The sequence below is a fragment of the Crotalus tigris genome, unplaced genomic scaffold, assembly GCF_016545835.1.
Source record: "Crotalus tigris isolate CLP2741 ecotype Arizona unplaced genomic scaffold, ASM1654583v1 scf7180000018477.2129921, whole genome shotgun sequence".
Classification (NCBI taxonomy): domain Eukaryota; kingdom Metazoa; phylum Chordata; class Lepidosauria; order Squamata; family Viperidae; genus Crotalus; species Crotalus tigris.
Window position 1 is genome coordinate 351,472 of NW_024097029.1, and position 17,507 is coordinate 368,978.

Consider the following 17,507-nt stretch of genomic DNA (forward strand, 5'->3'; position numbering starts at 1 on the left):
GTTTATCCCTCTAGATCAATTATCTCTCCATCAATTAAATGAAACTCCTGGAGTTAAACAATGTAATGTAATAATGTAATTGAAACCAGTACTCCAAACTTAACACATTTATGGATCACTTCACTTATCCCTAAAGTACTGGACTGTTTAGGCTTCATACTGTATGTGAAACAAATATTCGTCTCTTGGTTCAATCCTAACGTAAATATTACACTGAGGACTGCAAATTAATCCCTTTCAAGGGTCTGAAATGTGATGTTAGTATACACTACAATAGCTGGGTCACCTATTAACATCTGTTTTTTTTATTCGACTGTTTACTTGTTTTTATTGTTGTAAACTACCCAGACTTTCAATGTTCAAGCCATATATGTTATTTAAATGAATAAAATGCATGCTTTCATTGATGAGGCACAGTCCTAATTTCTGTTTTTTTATATATTTATATCTTAACTCATTCATTATTTATATGATGGGCTTAGATCAGGGGTCTTCAAACTTGTCTCTTTTATGACTTGTGGACCTCAACTCCCAGAATTCCTCAGCCAGGCACACTGGCTGAGGAATTCTGGGAGTTGAAGTCCACAAATCATAAAAGGGACAAGTCTGAGGACCCCTGGCTTAGATTGTGTATAATTATCTTTTTTTATTTTGTCACACTTTGGTGATATAATGGGCTGTGAAAATAACCTTGATTAACAGGAGGAAGAGCCATAGCCAAGGCAGAGATCAGATAAGAGAAATGTGAATCCCCAAAGCAGGAATAAAAAACTTTCAGACTGGACTCTCCCTAGTTCTCTTTAGGAAAAATGTGGAGAGGGGGAATACACAGTCCGGGTTGCAAGATTCTGTTTCTATGCCCTATAATAGAAATAGTTTTAGCATTTATAGCTTTGATGTTCAAAGTCTGGCCTCCCTCAAAGGGCTGACAGGTATGACCATGTAACACCACTGCCATCCAAGCTATCCAATGGAATCCAAAGTGCTGCTGTATAACCTAAAAGCTCTACATGACACAGGACTGGTTACCTATCCCACGCCAATTATAATCCATTGCTCCCTTTAGGAAGGCTCTATATTGTTATTTATATTTATTGGGGATTTTACATAAGGTACAAAGCAAATATAAAGAAAAAGATAGACAAGAAAGAAAAGAAGAAGAGAAAGAGTGCAAGAAAAGAAAAAAGCATGAAAGAAAACTAAAGTTATGAAATAACTTCTGACCTTCTCCTCAACAGATGCTGACAAACCTATTATCTCCCTTCCCTTTTAACTCCTTCCAAAATACCTTCAGCCCCCTATTTAATTTTCATTTTGTTTAAGTGATTAAATCCATAAGGCATCATTTTGGTTTTTTTTTTCTTTTAGCAAAAAGTCCATCAAAGGTTTCCAGATTAAAAAAAAATACTTGTTATTTTCTTCCTGATTGGACAGGTTAGTTTTGCCATTTCTGCTAGTTCTGAGATTTTTACAATTCATTTTTTTAGACTGAATTTTCTGAATTTTTGATTTTTTTTTGTCATATTCTGATTTCCTTATATTTTTCTTTATTAACCTCTGGGTTTTATTTTTGTAATTGATTTTAATTTAATGTTTTAAAGAAATAAACAGAATTGTGCAGGTGAATTCTTTGATAGGAGGGAATCTAATGCAGAGTTTCCATGAGTGAGAGGCCTGCAGCTATTTTTCATCATGCAGATCTCGTGCACCCTCAACATCTGCTGCAAATGCTTCCAGCTAACCAAAGCAGATTTTGAAAGAGCCTAGCAGGTGGCAGGGAGAAAATAAAGGGAGAATCTCAGTGCAAAAGCTCAATAAATGTGGATTTCATCACTTGCTTTGAGTATTTGTATTATTTCTACTGCCTTGTAAATGCTTAGGCTTTGAATGGGATAGAAATATATCATTCAGTAAATAATTTAAACCTTTAATAACATATATCAGTGAAAACTGGAAAAGTAGAAGGTAGCTTCTATTTTTATCTGTGAAATATTAGAGGTAAATTTTTTATATCCTTCTATGTTTCTGAAATAATTGTTCTAACAATGCTGCAGAGATGGAATAAGTTCCTCGCTGCAATATTATTTTTCAAGCTTTCTTTTCGAGAAAATGAAAAATCAAGGCTTAGGAATCTTATACATACAGCCAACCCTTCATTTATTCAAACCACCGTGCCACCAACGAGCCGTGGTAGTGCAGTGGTTAGAATGCAGCATTGCAGGCTAATTCTGCCGACTGCCAGCAGTTCAATCCTGACCAGCTCAAGGTTGACTCAGCCTTCCATCCTTCTGAGGTCAGTAAAAGGAGGACCAAGATTATTGGGGGCAATGGGCTGACTCTGTAAACCGCTTAGAGAGGGCTGTGAAGCACTGTGAAATGGGATATAAGTCTAAATGCCATTGCTATTATCAATTGGTCTGTATTCCATTCTTTGTCCCATTGATGTATCAACAAAACAGTTTCTGAGAATGAATTTCTGAATCACAGCTTAAGCAGAAGAGTATATTTAGATGTACAGGTAGTCCTTGACTTAAGACCACAATTGGAGCCAGAATTTCAGTTGCTAAGCATGGCAGTTGTTAAAGCCTTGTGATCTTTTTGCAATGGTTATTAAGCAAATCACTGCAGTTGTCAATTGAATCATGAGGTTATAAGTGAGCCTGGCTTTCCACGCTATCTGTTGGAAGCTGGCTGGGAAGGTTGCAAATGGCGATCATGTAACCCTGGGATGTTGTAACCATTGTAAATACATTGCCACTTGTCAAATGCCTGAATTTTGATTATGTCACTGGGAGCATGCTTTGACAGTTGTAAGTGTGAGGACTGGTTGTAGGTCAATTTTTTTTAGTGCCATTGTAAGTGTGAATGGTTATTAAACAAAAGGTTGTAAGTTGAGGACTACCAATAACTATTACTTATCGTCAATAAATTATTATGTCTTACTCGGCATAGTATCAAAAGTCTCTCTATTAAATTGATTTACATGGATCTCCCAAGACTATTTCTTCCTTTAAAGATTCATTGTCAAGGAACAAGTGGAAATAGTTTGCATGTTGAAATGTGGTCCGTCTCCTTTTATATCCTAGTGCAATGGGCTGACTTGAGGGTTACTTGAGGGGTAGAACTGTTAGTTGAGGATGTAACAGAAGAATAAAGAAGAGCAGTGGCTGCATTTGGTTAGGTATTTATTAGGAATATAGCTTACAATGATTAAACGGGAGCTCTTCCCCCTGATATTTCCTCCCCATCCCAACTCTGCATCAAATAGACATTTAGCCTGTCAGTGTAGCTGCTGCTGCTGCTGCTGTTACTCATCCACTTGATTTACTCAGTGGCTGGAGGGCTTCCAGGGCATTTCCTTGCCTCATTTGAAGAAATAACACTCAACAATAAAAAAATGAACTCTCCGAGAGAATAAGCACAAATATATACCAACTGTCCATTAGCCTGAAAATGGCTTAAATGTGAATTTTCTGTTCAACTTTTTCTCTTCTTACATTTACAGACAACTGGAAGTACAATTCAATGACCTATACTTACTTTTTTTTAAATATCTACACGGTCACTAGGACCGCTAAACTCTCTCTGATTTTAAGGATAATATACACATGCAGACTTAGAGCATTTGTCATGAATGATCTCAAGAATCCTTGCAATTGTAGATCAGTCTTAGTGTCCCCATATTTCTATGTTGTATTTTGGCTGGGATCTGATGAAACTAGAAGCATCACTACCAGTTATTTGTAACTCACACAACTGAGATTAAAGAATCAAATTATTAAAAATAAATATAAATAAATAAATAAATAAAAATAATGTTGCAGATTTAGGGCTGAGGCTCAAAAACAAACCAGCAAACATTGCTAGCCTATATAAACTCATGCAGTCATGCCAGCTATCTCTTTCCTGCTGAAGTTCTCTCAGCTCTCCTACCACCACCACTAGTTTGTTTCATGTTTAAATTCTTGTCTATTTTAACTTCGTGAAGCACAGAAGTAAACCTAAATTAGTCCCAGATATAACAAAGAACATATTAAAGAAGCTTGTAATTAAAGAAGCATACAAGATACTAGAAAGAAGCTAACTAGTAGTAAAGTTCTGTTTGATGTGTTATCCAAATGTGGTTGTAATTACCTGCATGGTATGAGTAATATGAATATTTTATACTACAATTACTATTTGCCAATATTAAATATACTATAGGTGCTCAATAGCAACATATGCTTTACTTATGGTGGGCCATGTTACATTTTCTGAACAAAGGAACATGGGTGGAGATAGCTGCAGACATCACTGTTGAAAAGTATGGATGCTTTTGAAGATCAGCTTGGCAATTAAGAGCTACAGTATTTTGGACAGGATGATTACCAGCTGATTTTAATCATTTTTGCAATGGCCAAAAATAATTTCTTTCCCTCTCTGTCCATATCTTCATCTAGTTTTATCCCTTCTTTTTCTTTCCTATAACCAATGTATTGTATGTGTGTGACCGGTACATAGAGATGGGAGACTGATTAATTATATAAATGGAACAATTTTTTGTAGGCAATTGATTTTAATTAATAGTTATTAATTCAATGGTGTTATTTTTAAATCCTGCCTTTCCTTTATCTGCAGTCCTGACTTTTGACAAACTTATGGCTACACTATAGATAGTCTTCACTCCTAACAATTACCTGCACAAGTCTCTGAAGTCTTCTTGGAAAGATTTTCAGGAGTGGTTTGTCCTTGTCTTCTTCCTATGGCTAAAAGAGAGTGACTGGCCCAAAGTCACCCAGTTAGCTTTGTGCCTAAGGCAGAACTCCACTCCCCCAGTTTCTAGCTTGATGCACCGCTGCACCAAATTGGTGCTCTGAACAGTAGATAGAAGCAAACATTTGACCAATTTTCCTGCAAGCTGCAAGGCCCAGCAAAACTGGTTCACTTCCATATTCCAGCAAAACAAGTGACTCATCTTCCAGTCAATATTTCAACAATTGGGGAGTTCTGAAACGAAGAACAAGAAATGAACTAATGCTTTATGATGCCATCTGTACAGTTCTATCTGTATTGTCTGTATTCTCATGTTGGGCTGGTGTTGTTTTAATGTTATAATAAATACAGACACTTTGATTGGTTTGTATATTGTAAATAAGCTGCCAAGAGTCTTTAGATTGCAATAGGATAGAAATACATTAAATAAAGACATCAGCTTAGTTATAGTTTCTTGTGAAAGATAAGGCATGGCATGAAGTAGTATGTTTCATTCTCCTCAGATTATACACTTCATTTTAAAATATTATTTATAACTGGAATTATCATTTTAGCATTCTAGATGACGTCAAAATATTAAAGGGCACGAATTTCTCTTTTTTCCTTTAATAGCTCTATTATTAATGTCTTTATGAAAGAACTTGAGAATATCATATTCTGTTTGCAAATGTTTGGCTAGAATATTAATTGCCAACAATGTATGCTTGATTAAGGATAAAGTGGAAGTAATTATCCTGCTTTCTAATACCAAATTCAGATGGAGGATGTTGCCAATATTGTAACTCAAAGGCCATGGAAAACAAGGAAGAGGTCTTCAAATGCTCCTTAGAATATAAAAATGCAGGAGGTGTCCTGCTGGATCAACTCAACTCAATAGCTCATTTAGTCCAACATTCTGTGCTATGTCATGACTAAACAATTGGAATTCTTTAATTAATTTGCCCCAAAGATTTCTTCTTCCATTTAATCCCATTCTTTCATAAATTAATTTCTTTTTAGTTTTAATGTTTAATTTTATATCTGCTTCTATATTTATAAGTATAAATAGACAGGTATATGATAGTGTGTGCGCATGCACATATCTACACATACTTTCATACACAGAGCAGTTATCTTGTTATCACTAGGTAAATTGACAGAACATGCAAGCACGATATGCTGCATATGACTGGAGACTGGAATGCCAAAGTTGGAAAGATTAAGGAGGAAAATGTAATTGGACTGTACAGGAAATCAAATGAAGCAGGAGACCAACTTATCACCTGCTGTCACTCTTCATAGCTTCATAGATTTCTTCTTGTTTAACACAATCTTCAAAACAACCAAAATGATGTCTCTATTCATGGATACCCCTAAATGAAATATATAGAAATCAAATTGACTACATTATTGCTAAAAGGAGGTGGAGAAAGTTAATTGTAACATCAAAGATATGGCCAGGAGCTAGATGTGGAAACAGATCTCATACTGCTTATATACAAGCAAGAAAGCCAGTCAGTTTCCATAACATGATATTGAATGTATTTTTATTTGTTTGATTTCTATAGCTGTCCACCTCAGCAAACAACTCTGAATGGCTCACAACCAGAGGCAATTCATATGCCCTTGAAGATTACCTGGAAGCTACAAGTGGTCCAGAACGTGGTGGCTAAAGACCAAGTTAGGGTCAGATCATCATGGACAAAATCTATTTATGTGATCTCTAAAAGTTGACAATGATGTATATATAATCACCATCAATCATGTAAAGAGCAAATCAACTTCTCTATAAAAGGATTGAGGAACTGGACTACCTCACTGTAGTTTCAGCTGTAAGCAAGCCCTCAATTCAGGTCATCAGCCAGAGTTATGTTCCATTTCCCTGCTGCTTGAAAGAAGGCAAAGAGGGTGCTGGATGAAGGAGTGTGTGTGTGTGTGTGTGTGTGTGTCCAGCTTCTTAGTGCTTTAACCCCTCCATTGCTTGCTACACCTCATACATCGTGCAGAAGAAATGCGACTCTCAGGAGAAAAACAGCTGTCCATTCCTATTCTAAGCAAAACTGATCAAGGTTTTCAGATGTATTCAGGTATCTCATACTAGTGTGGACAATCAGTGTGATCTAGTGTTACATTTCTAGACTAAGACAGCAGTAACCAAGGTTCAAGTCATTCGTTGACTATTGAGCTTACTGGGTATCTGTGGGCTAGGCACAACTTCTCAACTTATCTTACAAGGCTGTTGTAGAAATAAAATGAGGACAGTGCCTTGAGTTCCCCAAAGAAACTGTGTTACATAAATGCAGTCCATCCCTCCCTCCAGCTATCTGGCATAAGTATTGGAGGTTTATAATGCGGTGCTTTTCATCCAGTAATGGCTTAGCCACCACTATATTATTGTAAATGTAATAATAACAATATTTCATTTAAAGATCTCTGCTTTGATCTAAGATAAAAATTAAAAAGTGGGAAAAGGGAACCATTCTTCTCACTTGCAAAATAGCCTAGGTGCAAAAGTGCACACTGTACACTTTTACAGCTGAAGAACATCCTCTGTGTTTTATGTGACTCCTGTAGAAATATTTCATGCAGATTCTATTACAAGGGGAGATTCAGCTAACCGAACAAACTACGAAATATGTTTGAAACAATTTATTCCCTCTTTGATCTATAAAAGGAAAAGAGGTGAGTTTTGAACATTCATAATGCCTGAATCCCTTTTTTCTTGACAGTCATCAGTGCTACTGGCCACTGATTGAGAATCAGAAATTCAAAAGGAACCCCACAGGACTAAGTAACATGTTTTTGTCAGTAGTAGCATTTGTGGAATTTCTGCCTGTTACCTAACAACGACTGGAACAATATTGATATCAAGAAGAAAAGTTTAGTTTATATAAATTAATTTACCTGCGAATACCAAAGGGTAGGAACTGGCTCCATGTTCAACGTGCTTTCTCTTCACATAGCAGATCCCAGATTACACTCAATGTTGAGATTTGAGATAAGGTAGCCTGGAAAAATAGTGTCCTCAAAATCCAGGCAGCTGCTACTGCCTGGGGGAAACAGACCTTAATTACTGAGCTAATTTAATGATTGGCTTGATTTGAGAGAAAGCAGCTCTTTATATGGATGAATTCACAGTTATTGACATTTGGTGGAGACTTATTAGTGAGGAATGAAGGGTGGATGAATGAATGGATGAATTTATACCAACATTCACAGTGGATCTCAATCAACCGACTTCTAGAGTCAACTTTAGGAATTGGGTACCACTGCCCACCCAATCCCAACATTCAAGGATTCTGGGCCTGCTCTCTAAGCAATTATTTTATGCATTCTTCCCAAACTACCAGGATGGAAAATCAAAGTACTCTTTTCATTTTTAACATTTAGTTCTTCAAATTCTTCTGAGTCATAATTCATACACGCCATGCTGTTCTCCATCTCTATGGTTTTGCATTTTAGAGAGTGATTTTGGGTCCTTTGTGCATTTGATCAGCTAGTAAAATTTTGAAAAAATAATATGAACACATTTTTATTATTTTATTCAATTTCCTTCATTAACAGAAATGCATTTTCTTGTTAAATTTGGAAAAAAGTCACGTTTTTAAAATATTTTTGACATCTTTTATTGTAACACAAGTCTTATCGTTCCTAGTCAATCTAAGAACATCCCACCGTTTTCTTGTTGAAAGATCACTTCCACAGCCACAAACTGAATCAGAATCTATTCTGTTTATTCTTGGGAAATCTAGAAAGCAATTCCAAGTGGCCCACCTCCTTAACTTTCACAAAATTATTCTCCAGTTTGAATCTTGCTTGAAATTCTTCTTCCATGCAAACTCATCTGTCTGGTTATTTTTGTGCATAAATTCCTTGGTAAGTCCTAATTACTTTTGAGTAAAAGCAAAGGAATAGTTAAGTAGGAGGACACATGTTCTACTTCAATGTTCTGCATTGAAGTCCCTGGTTTAGTGTAAGCTTTTCCAAGAAAGAAAAGTGTTTTATACCCAGGTGCTAGTCACTTTAGGCACCAGTGAGTCAAATAAACGAATACTATGACTGGGTGTGAGGCGCCTTTCTATGTTGTCATAAATATGCCATATGATTTGAATGCAAAAATTATCAGATTGATTCCCCTGCCTTGGGAATTTTAACCTCGAGCAGCTTCTGTCAGTGATTATAAGGAATATGATAGATGGAGCCGTTGTCTAACTCAATAGAAACAGGCTCTTCAGTTCTTAGCAGGACATCTCAGGTGCCTGCTTTCTTGTGCTATGATATTGCCAAACCAAAAATAAAAAAAACTGGATTTTCTTAAAATCACCACATTTCTCTTCATGTTAAAATATGTTTAGGTAAATACTTCCACTGAGGGAAAAAGAATAAATGTGTTGGGTTACAGTTTTGGGTCTCTCTGGAAATCCCCAAATAATAGACTTTTCCAGGTGAATCAAGACTGTAATTCCTCTATTTGTGGGAAAGAAAGGAAGATGGTTGCAACACACATTTATGGTCTACCAGGGTTGAGGAAAGTTGCCATAGAACTTTAATTCCGGCTGGGAAGGAAGAACGAGGTGGTCTCATTTCAATGCTGCCAAACATTTTCCTTTAAAGCAAATTTAGACATTAGAGCAGAGGTCCCCGACCTTTTGGGCACCAGGCACCAGTTGCGTGGAGAAAGTTTTTTCCCGTGGACTGAAGAGCATGTGGTTTCGTGTGCCTCCTGTATCCCATGGATGGAGCTTTGCTTGTTTGTGCAGACGGTTCCTGGCATGCTGCAGCCCAGTACCAGTCCACAGACCGGGGGCTGCAGACCCCTGGATTAGAGAATCATCTGGAGCTTTTCCAAAAACTGCCAAAGAGACCTCTTCATCTATTGTACAGTACTTGAAGTCCTACATTTTGCTGGGTTTATTGTGGCAAAATAATGAAGCATTTTGAGATTTGTTTTCCATTAAAAAGAAACTCAAGCTGTGGATGTAGAGCACAATAGACCATGGCAGCATGTTTGTTATGAGCTCTTACTGGAGCTCTAGAAATGACTTTTAAATGGATGTTATTAACCTAATGAGCAGTAATGGCTGCTCTGGAATTATTGAAAAGCAATGGGCAATTTCTTTATTTAGATGTTGGATACTATGTACTTTCAGATTTCCCATTGCAAAATGTCATACTAAATATAGTTTTCAGAGTAACCGCACTTCTACTTCACGCTTAGTTTTGTCACTATGTAAAGGAACGTCCCTGGGAAATTAACACCAGCCTTATTTAGGAAGTTAGGAAGGGCTGAAATTATGGTGAAAGGAACATTTTGTTAGAATTTAGCCTTTCCATTTATATGTAGGCATGTAAGATTTTGCCCTGGTTAATATGGAAATAGGATGGGGAAGGAAGATTTATGGCAGAGGAGAGATGCAGTATTACCTCTTGACATTAAGTGACAAATGATGAGGTTGCTGATAATGCATTGGTTTTTTGCTCCAAGTAATAAGATGCTTCAGGTCCTCTATATTAAACAATGTCATCTTGTTGGATCCAGGAGTTATGCCTTCTTTGTGGGAGCACCTGTCTTGTGCAACAGGTCTGCACACCCTCGACCCTGATAGCTTTTTGCAAGGTCTGAAGATCTGGCTGTTTTGCCAGGAAGTAGGCAAGCTCTGTTGCTTATTTTTTTTTGGGGGGGGAGAGGGGCTTGGAATTTATTATTGACCTTAGGTGTCATAGCTACTGTACTGAATTTAAAGGGAAATGGGTAGCTTAATATTTGTAAACGCTAAGTCATCCCTTACGATTCCAAAAATCCAAGTTTATTTAAACACAGCAGGCTTGGTTTTGAAAAATCTCTCTTTCTTTTTCTCTTTCTCTGTACCAGTTCTATTAGTCATCCCTTGTTAGCTATTGTTAAAAAGAGCTTCTGGCTCTTTTATGAGCTGGATATGTTTTCCATTAAAAAGAAACTCAAGCTGTGGATGTAGGGCACCATGGCAACATGGTGATGGTGGCTACCACTGCAGTGCATCCCTTTCCTTTTGCACATGTGTGGATGTCGCATACACATTCAAAAGGGGCAGGGCTTGCAATACCACACTTCATCTGCCATCTGGCCAAGTTTGATAATGCCCCCATGGGACACCACCGTCTCCTTGGATTTTGGCCACTGAGTTTCTGGAACTTTCTTCACCCCTAGGTACGTGCATATGTAATAGCTGTACTGTATATCTACATATACATGTTTTTTATTTTTAAAAAATCTATCAGGGAAACATGACCTGATAATATTTAAACATAGTTTGCAGGGGTGGTTTTGGGGCACTTGGTGTCTAAAAGGTTCACCATCACTGCCCTATACCATTTCAGACAAATGGTTGTCCAGTCTCTTCTTAAAAACTTTCAGTGTTGGTGCATTCACAACTTCTGGAGGCAGGTTGTTCCACTGATTAATTGTTCTGTCCAAAAATTTCTCCTTTGTTCTAGGTTGCTTTTATAGGTAATGAATTAATGATATGATAATTTATAACAGTTTATTATTTCTAAGCTTTCTTTGTATAATTCAAAGAAGCATTATATCAACTGCTATAAGGAAAGCAATGCATAAATTGGGAAATCACATTCCTTATAAAGGGTGAAAGATTTATATGATCTGAAGATTCAATGTTTTACCCACAATACTCATAGAGCAGATGTCACTTTGTTGTTGCCCAGCTGGAGAGATGAAGTCATCACACGTTTTCCTTTGCGCACTATTTTAACAATGCCCTTGTCATTTAACAATCCCAAAAGATCAGATGAGGAAAATATTATTTTTCTACTAGCAGACTTAAAGCTTGGAAATTTTCAGGAGGGTTCTGTTCATATTCTGTTCCATTGCCACTATTATTTGGAGGCTCTTAGCATAGTTCTACAATCTGAATTTTGTACATCTATTACATGTTTATTTTTAATTTACTTATCATGTTTAGAAACTGCCCATCTGCCTCACAGAGGAATTCTGTGTTCTGTGGAAATCTATCATTCAATGCATGATTTTATTTAAACTTTTTGTATATTCTTTTGTGTTATCACCTCTGTTTACCGTATCTACAGTACCTCTATCTATCTGTCATGCATAATATCTATCTATCTATCTATCTATCTATCTATCTATCTATCTATCTATCTATCTACCTATCTATCTATTCCTTATTATTATATGTAAAGTATAAAGATCTTCTGTTCTTGGATTCTAAATAAAGGAAATTATTTTATATCTCATGCCTACACTACTGTAACTTAAATTTTGAGGAAAATCATTAAGCATGTGTAAGCTTGTATATGTGCTTCAACTCAACTATACTGAAGATAAATACAATAAATGGAATTGAAGAATGAGCCAGAAAGCTGAAAAATATTTACCAGCTATTGACTCTGTTTTATGCCACAGCTGTAAAAGATCTACTACATATCAAAATTCCCTAAAGTGGCATCCACCAAGCCTGACCTCAATAGCTATTTCTGTATAAAAGATTGTCTGAACAAAGTGTATGAAAAATACTCAGTCTTCCAGCATAGCACTTTTAAGATGTGTTGGATTATGTGCTGCCCAGAGAAGATGGGACGAGTAGTCCAATACATCCAAATGTAGTCCAAATGGTTAGAAAAGGTTGACACTATTTAAAACAAATTTCATTACTAAATTAGGAACCAGCATGATGGCTGAGATGGAAGTAATCCAATACTAATTCAGAGCACAAGGCCATGCTTGTATTCTAATAGTATTTGACTTACTACAACTAGCAGAAAAAAAGGCTTATTTGATTATGACTTTGCTTATTTTTTATGAAGTAATTTTTTCATTTCATCCCATATCTTTTCCTGCCTTTTCAACCATATAAAATGCATTCTTAAATAGTGCAGATGTTCAGCTTTGCTGTGGTGTCCTCCAGCTTGTATGGACACAGAAATAGTCTTCTACAGCCTAGATAAGATCAACTGTACCACCATACGTGTACACTGGAGGAAGTCTAGTATTATCATTGCAATTGATATATTGTGATGGAATTATTGGTCCAGGTGGTATATACAAAAACCATGTATCCAGTGTGTGTGGGGGAAGCCTTGATATTATTTTTTTCTTACATGTGACTACCTGCCACCCAAAATTCCCTTTCTGCAGCCTTTGAAGACTTTTCTGACCATGATTTCTATACATGGACAGAAGAGCTTTCTAACATTTTGAAACAGAAATTGCATTAAAAAGTCCTAAAATGGGACAGCAGAGAAAAGCTCCAAAAGTCATTTTGATTACCAAAGGGTTGTCTAGAATGACAGAGCTGGAATGGACTTTGGAGGTCTTCTAGTCCAACCCCCTGAAGGCAAGACATTCCACTGGTTTCTGCTTTGATTTACTTAACTATTTCAGAGGACAATTCTGTACAGTCTAACGGTGAGCTTCAGTATTAAACGGAAACACTCTTTTGCCCATAAATGTCGTATGTATGGCAAAATCATAAAAGAGGTATTGTTGATGGTTATCAGGTAAGGTTGTTCATATAAGGTTCCTGGAAATTCATCAGAGTGTGAGCCTTTAGAAATATTGAGAGTGTGTCAAGGGAGTCAGAGAGGATAAAAGAGACTGTAAACAAAGACTGATGCCACCCCTTCAAGATAGTCCAGGTCAGAAAAGAGACTCCACAGGGACTACTAGAACTCTTTATTATTTTAGGGTCAGAATCTTGAAAGTGGATCTTGAAAGCTTGGCAGAGTTTCTATCTGTCCTCTCTAATACCATGCAGAATTACGGCAAGGTTATTTTAAATCTCCTTCTTATGTTTATTACTTTCCCAGGCCGGGTATTTTATTTACAATCTCTTTTATCTGTTGATGGCTCTTTTATTTCTTTGCCAGAGTTACCTTTGCCTCTGTATACAGGGTAAAAGGTTCTGACAGCTAGGTAGAAAGACAGCTAAGGTGAAACCATAGTCAGGAACATCCAGATATCTACTTTGCTCCCACATCTACACCAGCAAACTCTAGCCATTTCTGGACTGGACTACTATAATGCACTTTACATGGAGCTGCCCTTCAAGAATATTTGGAAGCTTCAGACAGTGCAGAATAGCAATAGCAATAGCACTTAGACTTATATATTGCTTCTAAGCAGTTTGCAGAGTCGGCATATTGCCCCCCAACAAACTGGGTCCTCATTTTACTGACCTTAGAAGGATGGAAAGCGGAGTCAACCTTGAGGCCCGTGAGACTTGAACTGCCAAACTGTTGTCAGCCAGCAGTCAGCAGAAGTAGCCTGCAGTACTGCATTCTAAACAGTACGCCATGGGCCTCTATGTGTACTCCTAGGGCAGTACATACTATACTTCTACTCTACAAGCTGCAGTGATTGCCAGTTTGCTTCTGGATCCAATTCAAGGTGCTGCTTTTGATCTTTAACGCCTTTCATCGTATGGGACTGGTTTATCTGAAGGACTGCCTCTCCCTAATATTAGCTTAGCCCATTAAATCTGGCAGAGAGGGCATGTTGTGGATACCATTTGTTAGGTATAAATGGATAAACTGGATTGGATTAATAAATAAAAAATAAAACAAACCAACCCCAACAAGTACACACCCAAGATTAGAGCCACCTTCTCATACTCCTCCTCCACCATGATATATGCCATCATCTGCTAGCAATGCCCCTCTGGATTTTACATATTTGCCCAGATAGAAGATAGGTGGCACCAGGCTCAGCAGTAGCCCTTGTGAGAATGAACTGGGTTTCTTGGCAGACCACAGATTAGCATGAACTAGCAATGTGCTGAGGCTGCCAAAAGAGCCAATGCAGTTTTGGGCTACATTGACAGAGGTATAATGTCCATACCACTGTATGATGAACTGGTTAGACCAGTAGTCTCCCACCTTTCTGGTTTGGCAGACCAGCATCAATGGAGAAGGGGGAGGGGGGGAGAGGAGATGGTTTTGTGTGTGGGCCGCTTGCACAAATGCTCACTCACCCAACAGTTCTTTGGCCTGGTTCTGAAGGGCTGTGGCCTGGCATTGGATCGTAAATCGGGGCTTGGGGACCCCTGTATTAGACCACATCTGGAATGCTGTGTCTAGTCACAATACAAAAAAGATGCCAAGGAACTGGAAAAAGTACAGAAAAGAGTGACAAAAATGGCAAAAGGCTAAGGAGGCTAAATCCTATGAAGGGATCTTGGTATGTTTAGCCTGAAGAAGAGAAACCTAAGGAGAGATATGGTGGGGGTCATCCAATACATGAAGGGATGTCACAAAGAAAAAGATGTGAATTTTTTTTCTCCACAGCACCTCAAGGTAATGTAAGAGCCAATAGGTGGAAGCTCTACAGCAGTGGTGGCAAACCTATGGCACGGCACATGCCGTTGCCCCAGCCTTGCCTCCCCCCGCGACCCCCTCTCCAGCAGTCCCCCTGAAGGAGAGTCGCCCCTGAGCGTGGCCCACACAGAGCAGTGCAGCCAAGGGCATGGCAGCCAGGCAGCATAGACAAGACTCTGCACTCAAACCCCATCGTGCACAGTTGATGCTGCAGGGCGCGGGCAGAGGGCGTAACTGCCATAGCACTGCTGGGCTGCCTGGGCGATCTGTGGTGGGCCCTGGAGGCAGTGAGTGGCCCTGCGGGTAGGTGGGGTGTGGGATGGGGGGCAGAACGGGGGCAGGTCAGGGGGCGGAGCAGGGGCAGGGTCAGTTTTTGGGCACTCGGTCTCTAAAAGGTTCGCCATCACTACTCTACAGTATAGTGAGAGATCCAAACTTGAAACAAGGAGGAATTTTCTGTCTGTGACAACTATTAAACAATAGTTGAAGTCATGGATGCTCCATCAGTGCAGCTTTTCAAGAAAAAAAAAGGACATTATTTGTCCAGGATATATGAGGATTCCTGCATAGGATAGAGGGTTAGATTAGAAGATCTCCAAGATTCCTTCCAAACCTATAATTCTACGAGCATTTTCAGCCCATGTCCAGAACACAAGGAAAATACTGTACATCTCAAGGTTCTAAAGGTGAAGAGCATCTCAATATTCATTCACTGATAAGGATCTCATTTTTCTTTAAGAAATGAATACATTAAAAATAAGATAGATGATTCTTCCTTGTTCCATTCAGTGCATTCCTTGTTACTTTTGATTGTCAGCACATTCTGAACTACTGTTAGTCATTATTCTAGCTATGCTGCAATTACTACTTGGCATGAATAATGGTGGTAGAAAGTTGTATTTTGATTATCATGATTGTTTTCTCCAAGGACAAAGCTTAGGCAACTTGCAAGTTAATTGGAAGATCCCAAGGGGAAAGCAGAACAAATATCAGGCATGCTTTTATATGACAAAAAGTGGTAAAACTAGAGGCACAAACGATTTGGAGAGCATTCCACGAATCAGTGGAAACAACACGATATATTGATTTCATTTCACTATAGACTGAAGAGGGGATTGGACCTCAGAAGGGAATCAGACACTGGATACCCTTTTCCTATCTTCTAACCAATATTTGAGGCTGGCCTTTTTGAGCTCCAAAGTCACAATGAAATTGGGTGTTCTGATAGCCACAGAACAAGGGATTCAACAAGAAGGGTTCAAATTCAATAAGGAGATGGAATTTGGACAAATGAGAAACAGGCCCAAGAGAAGACTGAGAAATTTGCACACAAATTCCACTATATGGAAACCAGAGGTGGGATTCAGCCGGTTTGCACCAGTTCAGCAGAACCGGTAGCTAATTTTTTGTTGCCCAGAACGGACTTACGGAAGCGGCATTCACACAGAGAACTGGTTGTTCACATATTTGAATCCCACCACTGATGGAAACATATTGCTGTTCTGAGCAGGTCTGGTTGTTCCTTTTGATTCATAGGGCAAGATAAAAGCCAAATGCAGAATTGCTGTAGAACAGATGTTTCTCTCTACCTGGGAATTTATGCCAATAAATTTCTGCAGTACTTTTTTTTGGTTATTTAAAATATTTCATTTCTGAAGACCCTTTTATGTAGTCTTTATTATTTTCAGCATATAACTTGTACAGACAAGTGCTTTTTGTATCAAATACACATACATGAACACATCAATAAGACTTCAACCAGAATTGTAGCTTTTAAAAGCATTTTCTTGTCTCTGCAGAAGACAAGAGCTTGCAAAAACTATAACTCCTTCACAAGGAATCTTTGGAAAAAGTCCTGTTTACCCATAGAAGATTATATATGGTTATGTCTCATTAAAGTCTTAATGATCCTTGAATACCTTTCTTACTTCATAAGACTTCTAAGTGTCTATTAGCAAATGTATAGGAGCTTACTCTGATTTGCTATGTACACAGCTCCTCTGTTCAGTCAGATTGTTCTCTCTTTTCTCGCTCACTTTCACCTGATCCGCCAGCATCACCGGATGCTCATAAGTAGGTACAGTTACTGCCCTTAGAATTTTCTCTCTGAGGAGAACTGGGAGCTGTAAAATATTGATCTATTTTTCTTGATGAAGAAAAAAAAGCTGCTTCCTCGAGGCATATTCTTGGGAGGCTTTAAGTATATCAGCAGCAATACCTCTTCCACAAATCCTTAATCTGTCCTGTTAAGATACTTAAATTTAGTAGCTGGGGTTGTGCAGTGAGCCAGAACACACACTTGTGGTTGATTGCTTGGAGAATGCTGGCTCCTGTGTGTGGCAATCTGTGCTGTGATTGGTTGCTGTGAGTGTGGAGGGAGAGTTTCCCTCCCCTCCCCCGCCTTTTTCTTCTGTGTGTCCTGCGATTTACTTTGTGATGCTCCTTTT

At 38.2% G+C, this 17,507-nt stretch overlaps 1 protein-coding gene across 4 annotated transcripts in view; it reads right to left on the bottom strand.

The window, feature by feature from the left end:
- KCNH7 (potassium voltage-gated channel subfamily H member 7) overlaps positions 1-17,507 on the bottom strand; it is a 327,609-nt gene that overhangs the window by 150,039 nt on the left and 160,063 nt on the right. The gene's annotated exons all lie outside the window — the stretch shown is intronic.